Source organism: Saccopteryx leptura, chromosome X, assembly GCF_036850995.1.
Source record: "Saccopteryx leptura isolate mSacLep1 chromosome X, mSacLep1_pri_phased_curated, whole genome shotgun sequence".
Lineage (NCBI taxonomy): Eukaryota > Metazoa > Chordata > Mammalia > Chiroptera > Emballonuridae > Saccopteryx > Saccopteryx leptura.
In genome coordinates this window covers 48,758,711-48,772,808 of record NC_089516.1, presented here as the reverse complement: position 1 = coordinate 48,772,808, position 14,098 = coordinate 48,758,711, and the positions used below count along the sequence as shown (strand labels likewise).

Below are 14,098 nucleotides of genomic sequence, written 5' to 3'. Positions count from 1 at the left end.
ATTGCCTCTGGCTTAGGTTCTGGTTTGCTTCCTTAGGGTAGCAAAGCATCAGAGACATCTAAGTCTAATGGCCTCTTTGTTTAACTTTGTTAACAGAGGTTAGTGAGCTGGATACAGTCTCCACGGAAGGCTCACCCAAGCCCTGGCACTGGAACAGCCCCCTAGAATGGTTCCTCTTTGGAACAGAGGCCAGGCCTTTATACTCCTGCCTCAACCTCTCATTGGATGGGACTGCCTGAGGATGGTGATGTGGCTCCACCACCCCACAAAATATTTTCCTATGTACTTCTTATGAACCAAGTCATTCTCCTACTTAAACACAATATGACCCTCAAAATGAAAAAAATTAACATTGACTCATAGTCACTATCTAGTCCTTAGACCCCATTCAAGTTTTGCCAATTGTCCAATGATATCCTTTCTAGCAAAAGGACCCAGTCCTGAATCACATGTTGCATTTAGTTGTGTATCTCTGTAGCCTCCTTTAATTTGGAGTACTTCTTATTGTTGCCTAGATATTCATGAGCTTAACACTTTAGAAGACCTCAGTCAAGGAATCTTGTAGAATTTCCTTCAATTTGGGTTTGTCTGATGTTTCCTTGTGATTAGATTCATATTATGCATCTTTGGCAAAAATATCACAGAACTGGGTCTCTATTCTTTTAATTGCATCTTTTCAGGTACAAGTTTAATTGATCTCATTACTAGTGATACTAACTTTGATATCTCCATTAAGGTAGTATCTTCTAGACTTTTATTCTAAAGTTACTTTTTGTGTTTTGTAGTTTATAACTATTTTGTGAAGAAGTACTTGGAGACTATTTAAATATCTAATTCCTTATCAAAACTGCAGGCCCTGGCCGGTTGGCTCAGTGGTAGAGCGTCGGCCTGCCGTGCGGAGGTCCCGGGTTCGATTCCCGGCCAGGGCACACAGGAGAAGCGCCCATCTGCTTCTCCACCCCTCCCCCTCTCCTTCCTCTCTGTCTCTCTTTTCCCCTCCCGCAGCGAGGCTCCATTGGAGCAGGGATGGCCCGGGCGCTGGGGATGGCTCCTTGGCCTCTGCCCCAGGCGCTAGAGTGGCTCTGGTCGCAACAGAGTGACCCCCAGAGGGGCAGAGCATCGCCCCTTGGTGGGCAGAGCGTCGCCCCCTGGTGGGCGTGCCGGGTGGATCCCGGTCGGTCACATGTGGAGTCTGTCTGACTGTCTATCCCGGTTTCCAGCTTCAGAAAAGTACAAAAAAAAAAAACAAAAAACAAACAAAAAAAAAACCCTGCAATGTATTCATGTATTATTTACAGCAGCATAGACTCATGGATCCTGGTTTTCTTCAATGAGTTAAAATCTATTATTATTCTTATTTATTTGGATGCTCAAATTGTCAATGAGTAAAGCAGTGGGTGCTCATTCAAGTTGACTTCTGTATCTTTCTAAAATGCCCTCCCAAAGATGAAGTTGTTAATAAATGAATTGAAATAACTAAGTAACCATAATATAAAAGACAAAATTAAATACATACCTCTTATCACAGACCAGGATGCATTTTAAATAGATCAGAAATTTAAATGTGAAAAATCAAATTACACAAGTGCTAAAAAAAAAAGTGGGTAAAATTCTTTAAAAACAGGGAATGGGAGAAATTTTCCTAATAAAGACTCAAATGCATCTTTGCTCTTTTTTTGTTCCTTGTCTTTGTCAACCCATTACCAGACAGCTCTGTCTTACCTCTGCCTCCCTAAATCCCTTGCCTCTCCTGAAATATCTAAATCAATCTCTCTGCTCCAATTACCTTCCCAGGTATTTCACTTCTCCTTACCCTGAATCCTTAAAACAATGATGCCATCATTCAGTTTAAACTGTATTTGATGAATATATGTGTCTTCCTTGAGGGCAAGGAATATACATTTATATCCTCACAGCTCCTGATATAGCTAGGCTGGCTGATAGGTACACAGTAACTACTGCACACATGTAACTTTAAATCCATGAGGATCTAATAGTTCTCATATTCAGGTATTGATTGAATACCCATCAAAGGGCAGACACTCTGCTAAATGCTGCAAACAGTAGTGACACAAAAACCCAGACCGTACCCTTACAGATCTTTCGCTCTACTTTTTTAGCAATTTGCCAGGTCCACTATCCAACAGCTTTATCTGAACCCAGAACTAATGGAAAATCCAAAGAGCTGCCTGCCTTTCCTAAACCTGGCTTTCCTGTACTCTATATAAGTCAGTATGCTTCCTACAGGATCACTTTCATTTTTTGCTTCTTACATCCAAGGCATACATAGACTGCACTTCCTACTTAGGGATAGAAAAACTGTTAAGTATACTTTCTGACTTTGCTTTTCCCAAGAGAACAGTGGCAGTCATGTATTGAGACCAGGGGTCCCCAAACTACGGCCTGTGGGCTGCATGTGGCCCCCTGAGGCCATTTATCCAGCCCCCACTGCACTTCCGGAAGGGGAACCTCTTTCATTGGTGGTCAGTGAGAGGAGCATAGTTTCCATTGAAATACTGGTCAGTTTGTTTATTTAAATTTACTTGTTCTTTATTTTAAATATTGTATTTGTTCCCATTTTGTTTTTTTACTTTAAAATAAGATATATGCAGTGTACATAGGGGTTTGTTCATAGTTTTTTTTTTATAGTCCATCCCTCCAATGGTCTGAGGGACAGTGAACTGGCCCCCTGTGTAAAAAGTTTGGGGACCCCTGATTGAGACAATTGGTGCTAAGCTGGGGTTTTTAGAACTATGTCCTTCATTCCCTTCTGCAACCTTCTTTCCTGTGTTCTATGAACTGGATTGTATCCCTCCCCCAAACAAGTAATAGGTTGAATCCTTTTCCCCAATGTAATGGTATTTAGAAGTGAGGCCTTCCAGAAGTGATTAGGTTTAGATGAGGCTCGGACCCTAATGATAGTATTGGTCTTTATTAACAAGAAAAACCAGAAAACACTCTAATTTTCCCTCTCTCTCTCCTTCCCTCACTCCCTCCTTTCCTTTCTTTCCATCCTCTTCTCTCTCATTTTTTTCTCTGCAATGTGAAGATACAACAAAGTGATCATCTACAAACCAGGAAAACTCACCGAAACGTAATTTTGTTGTCACCCTGATCTTAGACTTCTCAGCCTCCAAAACTGTGAGAAACAAATTTGTGTTGTTGAAGCCACCCAGTCTGTGGTACTTTGTTTTAGTGAATTAATGAACAACAGCAGGAATTTTTTTTTTCTCTTCAACTCTTAGCCCTTATCAAGCTACTTCCTTTTTTTTTTACTTTTATATTTATATACCTTTTCTGAGTCACTTTGTTGAAGCTGCTTATATCTTCTATGTTACCCCCTCTTGATTTTTTTCCTTCTTGGTCCCCTGCCCATGTTGTGTCCCTAATTTCCAGAGCCTAGTTACTCAGCCACTTTGGTGAAGCCTCTCATTCTACTGGAAACGTTTTTTCTCTCAGTAAATCAAATGACTCATTAGCCCTTCCTTGAAAAACCTTACTCTCATGAAAATCTTGCAGTAGATACATGTCTTCAAATTTTACTGTGATTTCTCTAATAGATCATATTGACTTTAAGTAGTACTTTGGAGGTATTTGTTTTAAGTTGAAAATTTATAGCTACAACATTTGCACAACAAGGTCAACAAAGTTCGACTAAGTCTGTTACACATTTCCTAAAAGAGACTATATGGCAAAGGCTTTTATCTCATTTTGGTTCTTTGTGTGTCACTTGAAAGATATTCTCTATTCTGAAATTTTAAACCACAGCCTGATGTTCTGATACTATAACCACTGATAGATATCTGGCCATGTACAGTACAATTATTATTATACTAAGGATCCTAAAAGTCTCTGAGATCCTACCATTTTCCCTAAATTTAACAAAAAGATTAAATTGTGATCACTATAACAGACCTAACCAAATACAATGTATAGACTTGTTTAGGATACTAATTAGAATAAACTAACTGTATTTTAAGGGCAAATGGAGAAATTTGACTGTAGACAGACTACTAAATGATATTAAGCAATTGTGCATTTTGACATATGTATAAGGGCATGGTGGTAAAATCTAAAATATCCTTATCAGTAGGAGATGCGTACTAAAAATTTGAGAGCGAAAGAACATGTTTGAGATTTTCTTTAAAATACACTGGAATATATGAAAAAATGCTCAGCTTCATTAGTTATTAGGGAAATGCAAATCAAAACTACAATGAGATACCACCTCACCCCTGTTAGATTAGCTATGATCAACAAGACGGGTAATAGCAAATGTTGGAGAGGCTGTGGAGAAAAAGGAACCCTCATTCACTGTTGGTGGGACTGTAAAGTAGTACAACCATTATGGAGGAAAGTATGGTGGTTCCTCAAAAAACTGCAAATAGAACTACCTTATGACCCAGCAATCCCTCTACTGGGTATATACCCCAAAACCTCAGAAACATTGATACGTGAAGACACATGTAGCCCCATGTTCATTGCAGCACTGTTCACAGTGGCTAAGACATGGAAACAACCAAAAAGCCCTTCAATAGAAGACTGGATAAAGAAGATGTGGCACATATACACTATGGAATACTACTCAGCCATAAGAAACGATGACATCAGATCATTTACAGCAAAATGGTGGGATCTTGATAACATTATAAGGAGTGAAATAAGTAAATCAGAAAAAAACAAGAACTACATGATTCCATACACTGGTGGAACATAAAAATGAGACTAAGAGACATGGACAAGAGTGTGGTGGTTACCAGGGGTGGGGGGAGGGAGGACAGGGGGAGAGTTAGGGGGAGGGGGAGGGGCACAGAGAACTAGATAGAGGGTGGCGAAGGACAATCTGACTTTGGGCGAGGGGTATGCAACATAATTTAATGACAAAATAACCTAGACATGTTTTCTTTGAATATATGTACCCTGATTTATTAATGTCATCCCATTACCATTAATAAAAATTTATTTAAAAAAAAAATAAATAAATAAATAAATAAATAAATAAAATAAAATAAAAAAAATAAATAAAATACACTGGAAAACAATAGTGGTAGCTGTAAATAAAACAAGACTGGCAAAATAGAGAGAGATATCAAAGCTGGGTGATAGGTGCATGAAGAATATATTATACAATGCTTTGTACTTGTGTGCATTTATGAGAAATTTTAGAACAAAATATTTTAAGTTTATTGCATATAATTTTATTAAGCATATTTTATTATGTTCAAATGATTTTAAAATTGGTAAATGGTTAATAAATTTGTGTTAATTTAAAAAATATTGTTCAACTATTTTAAGTAATAAAAAAATGTACTGTATTCTAAAGAAAATAAATTTGTCTCATCTTTCTTACTTCCTACTTTAGCAAATCACATAGTTTCTTTGTTTTCCACCTGGAATTTTAGAACAAATACCAAAAACAAAAAAAACTTTTTATCTCCTAAAGACAGGTGATAAGTTAATACTTTTCAATCTTAAGAGCACTGATTATGTGAACTATGGAGCCAGAAAAGACCTTTGGAATTATTTGATCTATATCTCTGCTGTCATCTCCCTGTAGCAACTCACCTAAAGCCTTGGGAGCAAAGAGCAAGGTCTGCATCAAATAGGCCTTAACAGTGAAGCAGTAGGACAGCCAGAAGCCCTAAATAGGAACAAAGAGTAATATCATCTCTGACACCCCTAACTCCTGAAAAAAAACAGTACTCACTTAAATGATCAAATTAGAACATAAGACTACTGGTTATGAAAAACAAGTATAAGAAAGCCTAAGTGTTATGATGTTGTCATGTCATTTTGTGTGAACGTAGTACCTGTTTGTATAATACTCTGTTATATGTATGACATTTACCAACAAATTCTAGATAACAAGGCATTTTCAGGCTTCAAAAAGCAATACTTGTAGTTGGTGTTCTAAATGGAAACTTTGACCTGCTGGGTTGAGAATGAAATTATTTGGCAATGGTTGTTTATGCTTTCTGGGCATTGAAGTCAAGTCATTTTATCAATGCTCAGATTTCAGGAGCAGCTCTGGGTATTTTCAGTCACAATGTTCATTATAGAAATGGCATTATGTTCATTGATAGCAAAATGCTAAAAGAAAAAAAAATACTTTTGTTGTTAAATTTCCATGATTGATTATTTAAATAATTGAGACTGAAACAAAATTTTTTCCTGTCTTATCAATATATAAATGCCCTCTTGAAACTCAGGCTTAGAATGTACTGGACTAAATGGCAAACTCCCACCCTCTGTATCCTCTTGGAAAAAAAAATTCTTAAGGTCTGGAGTCTCTTTTAATTCAACATTGACCAGCCCTGGCCGGTTGGCTCAGTGGTAGAGCGTCGGCCTGGCGTGCAGAAGTCCCAGGTTCGATTCCTGGCCAGGGCACCCAGGAGAAGCGCCCATCTGCTTCTCCACCCCTTCCCCTCTCCTTCCCCTCTGTCTCTCTCTTCCCCTCCCGCAGCTGGGCTCCATTGGAGCAAGGATGGCCAGGGCGCTGGGGATGGCTCCTTGGCCTCTGCCCCAGGTGCTAGAGTGGCTCTGGTCGTGACAGAGCAACGCCCCGGAGGGGCAGAGCATCGCCCCCTCGTGGGCAGAGCGTCGCCCCCTGGTGGGCATGCCGGGTGGTTCCCGGTCGGGCGCATGCGGGAGTCTGTCTGTCTCTCCCTGTTTCCAGCTTCAGAAAAATACAAAAAAAATAAAAATAAAAAATAAATAAATAAATTAATTAATTCAACATTGAAGAAGTCATATCTTAAGCTTCACCATTTCCTAGAAATATGATCTTACTTTAGAACACAGCTGGCTTAACTAATGATGTGTCTATGAACTATAACAAATAGCTCACTTTCCCTAACTTTAGAAGAAGACTATTTTACTTTTCTTTCTACCTCAAAATAATAAGACAACTGCTTTATTGAGTATTCACTTCACAACCAGGTTTCTCTCATATGTATTTGGAGATGTAGAAAAAATATTAGAGAACCTTTGCTCTAAACAGGATTGCCAGATTTAGCAAATAAAAATACAGGATGCTCTGTTATATTTGAATTTTAATGATCTTTTGTATTATTAATGTGTTCTATACAACATTTTCAGTGTATTCATACTAAAAATTATGCAGTTTACCTTAAATTTAAATTCAACTGAAGTGTGGGGAAGGTGGAGGAGGGTTTGGGGGGATAAATGGTGATGAAAGGAGACTTGACTTAGGGTAGTGAGCACACAGTTTGGTGTACAGAGATGTGTTGTGGAATTGTGCACCTGAAACTTTCATAATTTTGTTAAGCAGTGTCAGTCCAATAAATTCATTAAAAAGGGAAAAAAGAATAAATGAGAGGATGAATTTTAGAAAATAAAAATAAATATAACTGAATGTTTCACACTTTATTAGGCAACCCTAGTCTTAAAAGATATTTTTTCTGTTTCAGGAGGAGAAATCAACACAAAGAAACCAGTTTGAGACTAGTAAGTAGCAGAGTATGATCCAATACTAAATTTTGGGGTTCAAGAAAAAAGAACTATTAACTTAAGACAGAATTCTTCCAACAATGAGCTATTCAAGAAACTGTCTGTCTTTGTGGGTTTCTCCTATCTGCCTAGCTCTTAACATAGTGGTAGCTAGATTTAGTTGTGTCTTCCCTGGTTCTCAGGTTTCCTGATTTGGACTGAGTTTTCCTGGGTCTCCAACTTGCAGATGGAGGTTATAGAACTTCTTAGCTTCCATAGTTATGTGAGCTACTTACTCATTATGTATCCATCCTAGTGGTTCTGTTTCTCTGGAGAACACTAATACACTTACTAGATAACAGAAATACCATGTCTGTTTCCCTTTCTTGTTTCCTTGGGAGGAACAAAAATGTCTCTAGACATTACTAATTGCCCTAGGGGAAAAATTACCACTGTTGCAAATGAGTGGTCTAGAAGAAAATGTTCCATACAAGTTGAAGTAGATATCTCAGAAGTCTCTAATGTAATTATTTTTCTATCCATTTTAGACAAATAAGGGATGACATGAGCAAATAAAGCCTATGAGAAAGCATTTGAGAAGTTTGTGTCTAAGATGAATAAAAGTGCCACCAAACATGAATACTGGATAATAAAAAGATAGATGATAAATTGTATCTATTAATATTATACATATTAACTTTAAGCTTCTTGATTTCAGTGGTCCTGGGTCAACTTCCCTTAGGTCACTCATTGAAATAAGTGCACCTGAAAAAGGCAAAACATTACTGGCTAATTATAAGGGTGATTACCTTTAATAAATGCTTCTACATCTACAGTTGGAACAAAAGAAAAATTTTGCATGATAAGGTAAAATAGAAAGACCTTTGAAAATCTGGAGTCTCTTCTGATAAGCATTTCTCCTCAATTAATAAATACTGTGTTCACTTCATCCAAAAAACCTCAGGAAATTTCCTCATTCAAAATAATTCTACCAAAACAGATAGATCCCATACTGTTTGTCTCTGGCTATTCTATTCTAGAGAGATTATTTCATCACGTCAAAAACCAAATTCTGCTTTCAACTAATAAGAAGCCCATTAGGAACTGATCCCTATAGAAGATGATAAGTAAGGAAATATATTCACAATGTGTGTTTTTCTGTTTTAAGAAATCGTGTTTTCCTATCATGATGTTAGGGAAAAAAATTACCTTTTCTTAATTTGTTAAGTGAAATTTAGTCTGGGATTCAAAATATGAATAAAATGAATTTATATTTTGAGTTCTTACTGTTTATGAAATTATTGACCAAATATTAGAGGAAACTCTCTTATCCAGGCTTAAAGAAAAAGTAAAGCACTAAGTGAAAATTTCAGGACTCTTACACATAAATATCAGTCAGAAAAAATTCTCAATAAAATCCTTTAATTTTTCTACTCAGGGTAACATTAAATAATGATCAGATACAAGACTTCTATTTCCAGAAATATGGTATGTATATACTAGATATCATGAAATTTTTCCTAATACAGAACAGCTAAAAATGCTAGATAAAAATATAACAAATACCACATTATGTTCATTTTGTTAAATAAAAGAAGCCAGACACAAACGATCACATATTGTACAATACCATTTATATGAAATCTCTGGAGTACTAAGAAAGAAAGCAGGGATGGAGTATTAACTGCTCAATATGGACAAGGTTTCTCTTTGGGGTGATAAAATATTTTGGAAGTAGATAAAGTTAGTGGTTGCACAATATTGTGAATGTGTTAAAAGTCATTGAAATGTATACTTCAAAATGGTTAATTTTGTGTTATGTGAATGTGAGCTCAATAAAAAAAATAGAGTTAACAAACATCTTTTTAAAGTACAGCCAAATTAATAAGAAAGTGACAGAAATCCACAAGGGACCAAAGTTTAGGAAGCAGCTAGAGATACAAGTGGTCATTTGAAACTACAGCTATCTTTGGACTTTGATGATTTTCCTAACCAAAGTAATTAGCTTTTTAGTGTAGCACAGAACAGAAAACCATGCTTTGGACTCAGGCATCATGAGATGTTGGATGTAAGACCGCTGAATAAAGCCCAAACACTAAAAAGGAAGAGTCAACGAAAGGACTAATTGAACAAAAGCCACCTGCCTGAAAGGCCTGAAAGGTAGAAGAAAAAGAATATATATCAGCTTAGGATCAACATGTGAAAAATAAAAAAAGAAAAGAAAAAATAGTTTCTCCTTGAAGAACTGTAATAACAGGTTTTAGTGAATGCTGGAAATAATTAGGAAAGGTAATAAAGACATAATTTAAAAGGATATTTATTATGTTAAACTATTAAATAAAGTTAAACAAAATGGTAAAAATATAAGAAACTGAAACCAGTAGTTTCTTAGTGCACTGAAGTTAAAAAAGAAAAGGACAAAAATATATAAAGGTAATTTTAAAAATAAAAGGTCATATAAGCCTGACCAGGTGGTGGCATAGTGGATAGAGCGTCGGACTGGGATGCGGAGGACCCAGGTTCGAGACCCTTAGGTTGCCTGTTTGAGCGCAGGCTCATCTGGTTTGAGCAAAAGCTCACCAGCTTGGACCCAAGGTCGCTGGCTCAAGCTAGGGGTTACTCAGTCTGCTGAAGGCCCGCGGTCAAGGCACATATGAGAAAGCAATCAATGAACAACTAAGGTGTCACAACGCGCAAAGAAAAACTAATAATTGATGCTTCTTATCTCTCCGTTCCTGTCTGTCTGTCCTTGTCTATCCCTCTCTCTGACTCTCTATCTCTTAAAAAAAAAAAAGGTCATATAAAATAAAAACATACTCAAAGGGAAGAGTTCTAAAAAGCATAAAACTTAGAAAGTCAGAGAATGAGAAAAAATAAGATACTGATTCATAGAAAAATAATTTAAAACAAGCTACACAGAGTAACAATGTACAAAACAAAAACAAAAACATCAAGCTATGAATACTTTTAAAATAACCATATATATATATATATATATATATATATATATATATATATATATTCAATCACTATGAAGAAAAATAACAGCCACACCACTAAAGTAATGAGAATACCAGAGTTGGTGAAAATTCTTAAGAGAGAGTGGCCACACTCCACTATGGAGACTGTTTTGAAGCCAGCAATCAGAGAGGCAAGGGTGGCAGGGTCCAAATTCCAAGGGTCACAGCCCTATCCTTTGGCAATTTACAAGAAGACTTAAAACCCAAGTCACTCTCTCAGTAAACATACACACGCACACAAACACACACACATACATATATACACACACACACAATACACTCACACATTCATGCACGTAGGCAATGACACTATGACTGTCAAGGATGGAGGCTTTTTCGAAAGCACACAATTGATAGTGACTGAGATGTTACTACACCTCTGCTCTTCTGATGCCAAAACAGATTTTTATCATTTTCCTGAATTTTTATCTTATAAAAAAATGAAACCATCAAGCATCAAATTCCTTTGTTGTCATTCTCTTCTTTTTCACTTATTTTCTTGGTTTTCAAAGTTTAGAAATGTTGTATCTAGTTAAGAGAAAGAATTGAATGAGATAGGTGCAAATTCTTTTGCACATAGTAAAGAGAACAGAGCTAGGTGACAGTATTGGGAAGACATGAGCTGGAGAGGGGGTGCAGGGGCCAAAGAGAGTAAGAGAATAGCAGCAGAATTCACATACAACCCCAGAGGGAACAGTTAATGCTTGTACTCACCAAGTATTATCAACCTTTCTCAAAATGGGAAGAGAAAGAACACTGTAGTGAAATAGAAAGCTAAGATTACGCTAATGTGGGGACCATCACCTACTCTGAGATCATATCCTTGCATTATATATATATGTATATATATTAACATGTCTTTTCTTTTATAAAATAGTGACAAAAGTAAGTAATGTCTTTAATATATTTATCTGGCACAATTAAAATTTGACAACTTTACACCAGTCAATTTATTATTGCCATTATTATTAGGAAAACTATATCAATCTTTGAAATCACCAAGTCTGAGTATTATGCATTTTTGAGACAAAAATGGAATATCTTTACAAAAGAGAGCAGACAGCTGTGGTATGTATGTGTGAGTATTCATGAAAAGAAAAAGATACACAAAAAGAAAAAGATAAGGACACTACTCTTTTATGGATTCTTGCTGTATTGGCCAAGAGTTTGCTTAAAGGCTTTTAATCACTGTAAAAAAATAGAAGACTGGATAAAGAAGATGGGACACATATATACCATGGTATACTATTCAGCTAGAAGAAATGACATCGGATCACTTACAGCAGAATGGTGGAATCTTGATAACATTATGCGGAGTGAAATAAGTGAATCAGAAAAAAACAAGAACTGCAGGATTCTATACATTGGTGGGACATAAAAGCGAGACTAAGAGACATGGACAGGAGTATGGTGGTTACAGGGGGTGGGGGGAGGGAAGGAGGGAGAGGGGGAGAGGTACAAAGAAAACTGGATAGGGGGTGACAGAGGACAATCTCTCTTTGGGTGATGGGTATGCAACAGAACTAAATGATAAGATAACCTGGAAATGTTTTCTTTGAATATATGTACCCTGATTTATTGATGTCACCCCCCCCCAAAATAAATAAATTAATTAATTAATTTAAAAAAAGAAAAGAAAAGAAAAAGAAACAAGGAAGGCCAGTATGGAGTATGGGAGTTTTATTTTATTTTATTTTATTTTATTTTTGTATTTTTCTGAAGCTGGAAACGGGGAGAGACAGTCAGACAGACTCCCGCATGCGCCCGACCGGGATCCACCCGGCACGCCCACCAGGGGCGACGCTCTGCCCACCAGAGGGCGATGCTCTGCCCCTCCGGGGCGTCGCTCTGCCGCGACCAGAGCCACTCTAGCGCCTGGGGCAGAGGCCAAGGAGCCATCCCCAGAGCCTGGGACATCTTTGCTCCAATGGAGCCTTGGCTGCGGGAGGGGAAGAGAGAGACAGAGAGGAAGGAGGGGGGTGAAGAAGCAAATGTGCCCTGCGCTTCTCCTGTGTGCCCTAGCCGGGAATCGAACCCGGGTCCCCCACACGCCAGGCCGATGCTCTACCACTGAGCCAACCGGCCAGGGCGGAGTATGGGAGTTTTAGAGAGGAATTCTGTGAACAAGGAGGGGAAAGACTAGGATAGATGAGCCTGGGGAGCATTAATGTCTTGTCTCAAATTTGCATAACTGTGGTGTTCTCCTTACCTTGAATTGCCATGAAAAAACAGAGTATGAGACAAGGGTGTTCAGGCATATAGTTCATTTGGGGAAGTGATTCAGCAAATGGTAATATAGACTATAAAAAGGGAAATAAGCAAGGAGGTACACAAGATGGGCACCTGGGATTCAGGTGGACTTTCTAGGGAGCTGTACAGAATGTACTTCATAGTTGTCTGCCAATGGTACAGAAGGGGGGAATGTTTGTCCACTAATTCTCATCCTTCAATGGTCAAAGGTCACCCGTGGGCTGTCTTCTACACTTTCAGTTTATGTATATATGAATGCCAAGAAAGTTTCTACAGGTATTGCATACAGTAGTATCAGAGGAACCCTGGGGAAGAAGGTGAGAAGTATAAGATACAGTTGAGATGAAGAGCTGTGAGCTTATACCTGTACAAAATTGGCTGCCACTTCAATAGCTAGGGCAAAAGATGTGCTAGGAGGGTGTGAAGTAAGGCACCTAAAAGGTTTGATACAATGCTTTTGTCAAGTTGAAGAATTCAGAAGCAGTTGCTTTATCATAAAAAGCAAGCTTCCTGACCAGGCAGTGGCACAGTGAATAGAGCATTGGACTGGGACACAGAGGACCCAGGTTCGAAGCCCCGAGGTTGCCAGTTTGAGCGTGGGCTTATCTGGCTTGAGTGCAGGCTCACCAGCTTGAGCGCAGGGTCACTGGCTTGAGTGTGGAATCATAGATATGCCCCATTGTCACTGGCTTGAGGCCAAGGTCACTGGCTTGAAGCCCAAGTTTGCTGGCTTGAACTCAAGGTTGCTGGCTTGAGCAAGGGGTCACTCGCTTTGCTGTAGCCCCTCCACCCCTGTCAAGGCACATATGAGAAAGTAATCAATGAACAACTAAGGAGACTAAGGAGCTGCAGCAAAGAATTGATGCTTCTTATCTCTCTCCCTTCCTGCCTGTCTGTCCCTATATGTTCCTTTTCTGTCCCTCTCTCTGTCTCCATCAAAAAAAATAATAATAAACAACTGAACTTAACCTTATTTATTTTAAGAAAAAAAGAACTTCTTGAAGGGATATAGATTGGCTCACAGAGTTAGTGGGAAGACCAAAGAACTAGGCTAATAAATAAATTGGAACCAAAGTTACAAGGGTTGACTAGGTTATGCTTAAACATCTTAAATCAATGTAGGCTTATTTCTTGTTCAATCTACATATCCATCTTGGGTTGACAGAGGACCTCTGTTCAACATAGTCACTTGGGACCCAAGGCTGTAAGGCAGCTATCATCTCAAACCTTGTCAAGGGTCATGCTAGATGGAAAAGATACTTCTGAAGGGTCCCAGTAGACCAATTAAATTCTCAACCCTAACGTAACATATATCTCTTCCAGTCAATTCATTAGCCATAATGGGTCATATGGTTCCACTCAATCACAAGAGAGCCAGG

The 14,098-nt window shown here is 38.0% G+C and overlaps 1 non-coding gene across 1 annotated transcript; it reads left to right on the top strand.

The window, feature by feature from the left end:
• Positions 1 to 853: 853 nt before the first annotated feature.
• TRNAG-GCC (transfer RNA glycine (anticodon GCC)) lies at positions 854 to 929 on the top strand. The gene has a single exon. It is a non-coding gene; the product is annotated as a tRNA-Gly (tRNA).
• Positions 930 to 14,098: the final 13,169 nt, after the last annotated feature.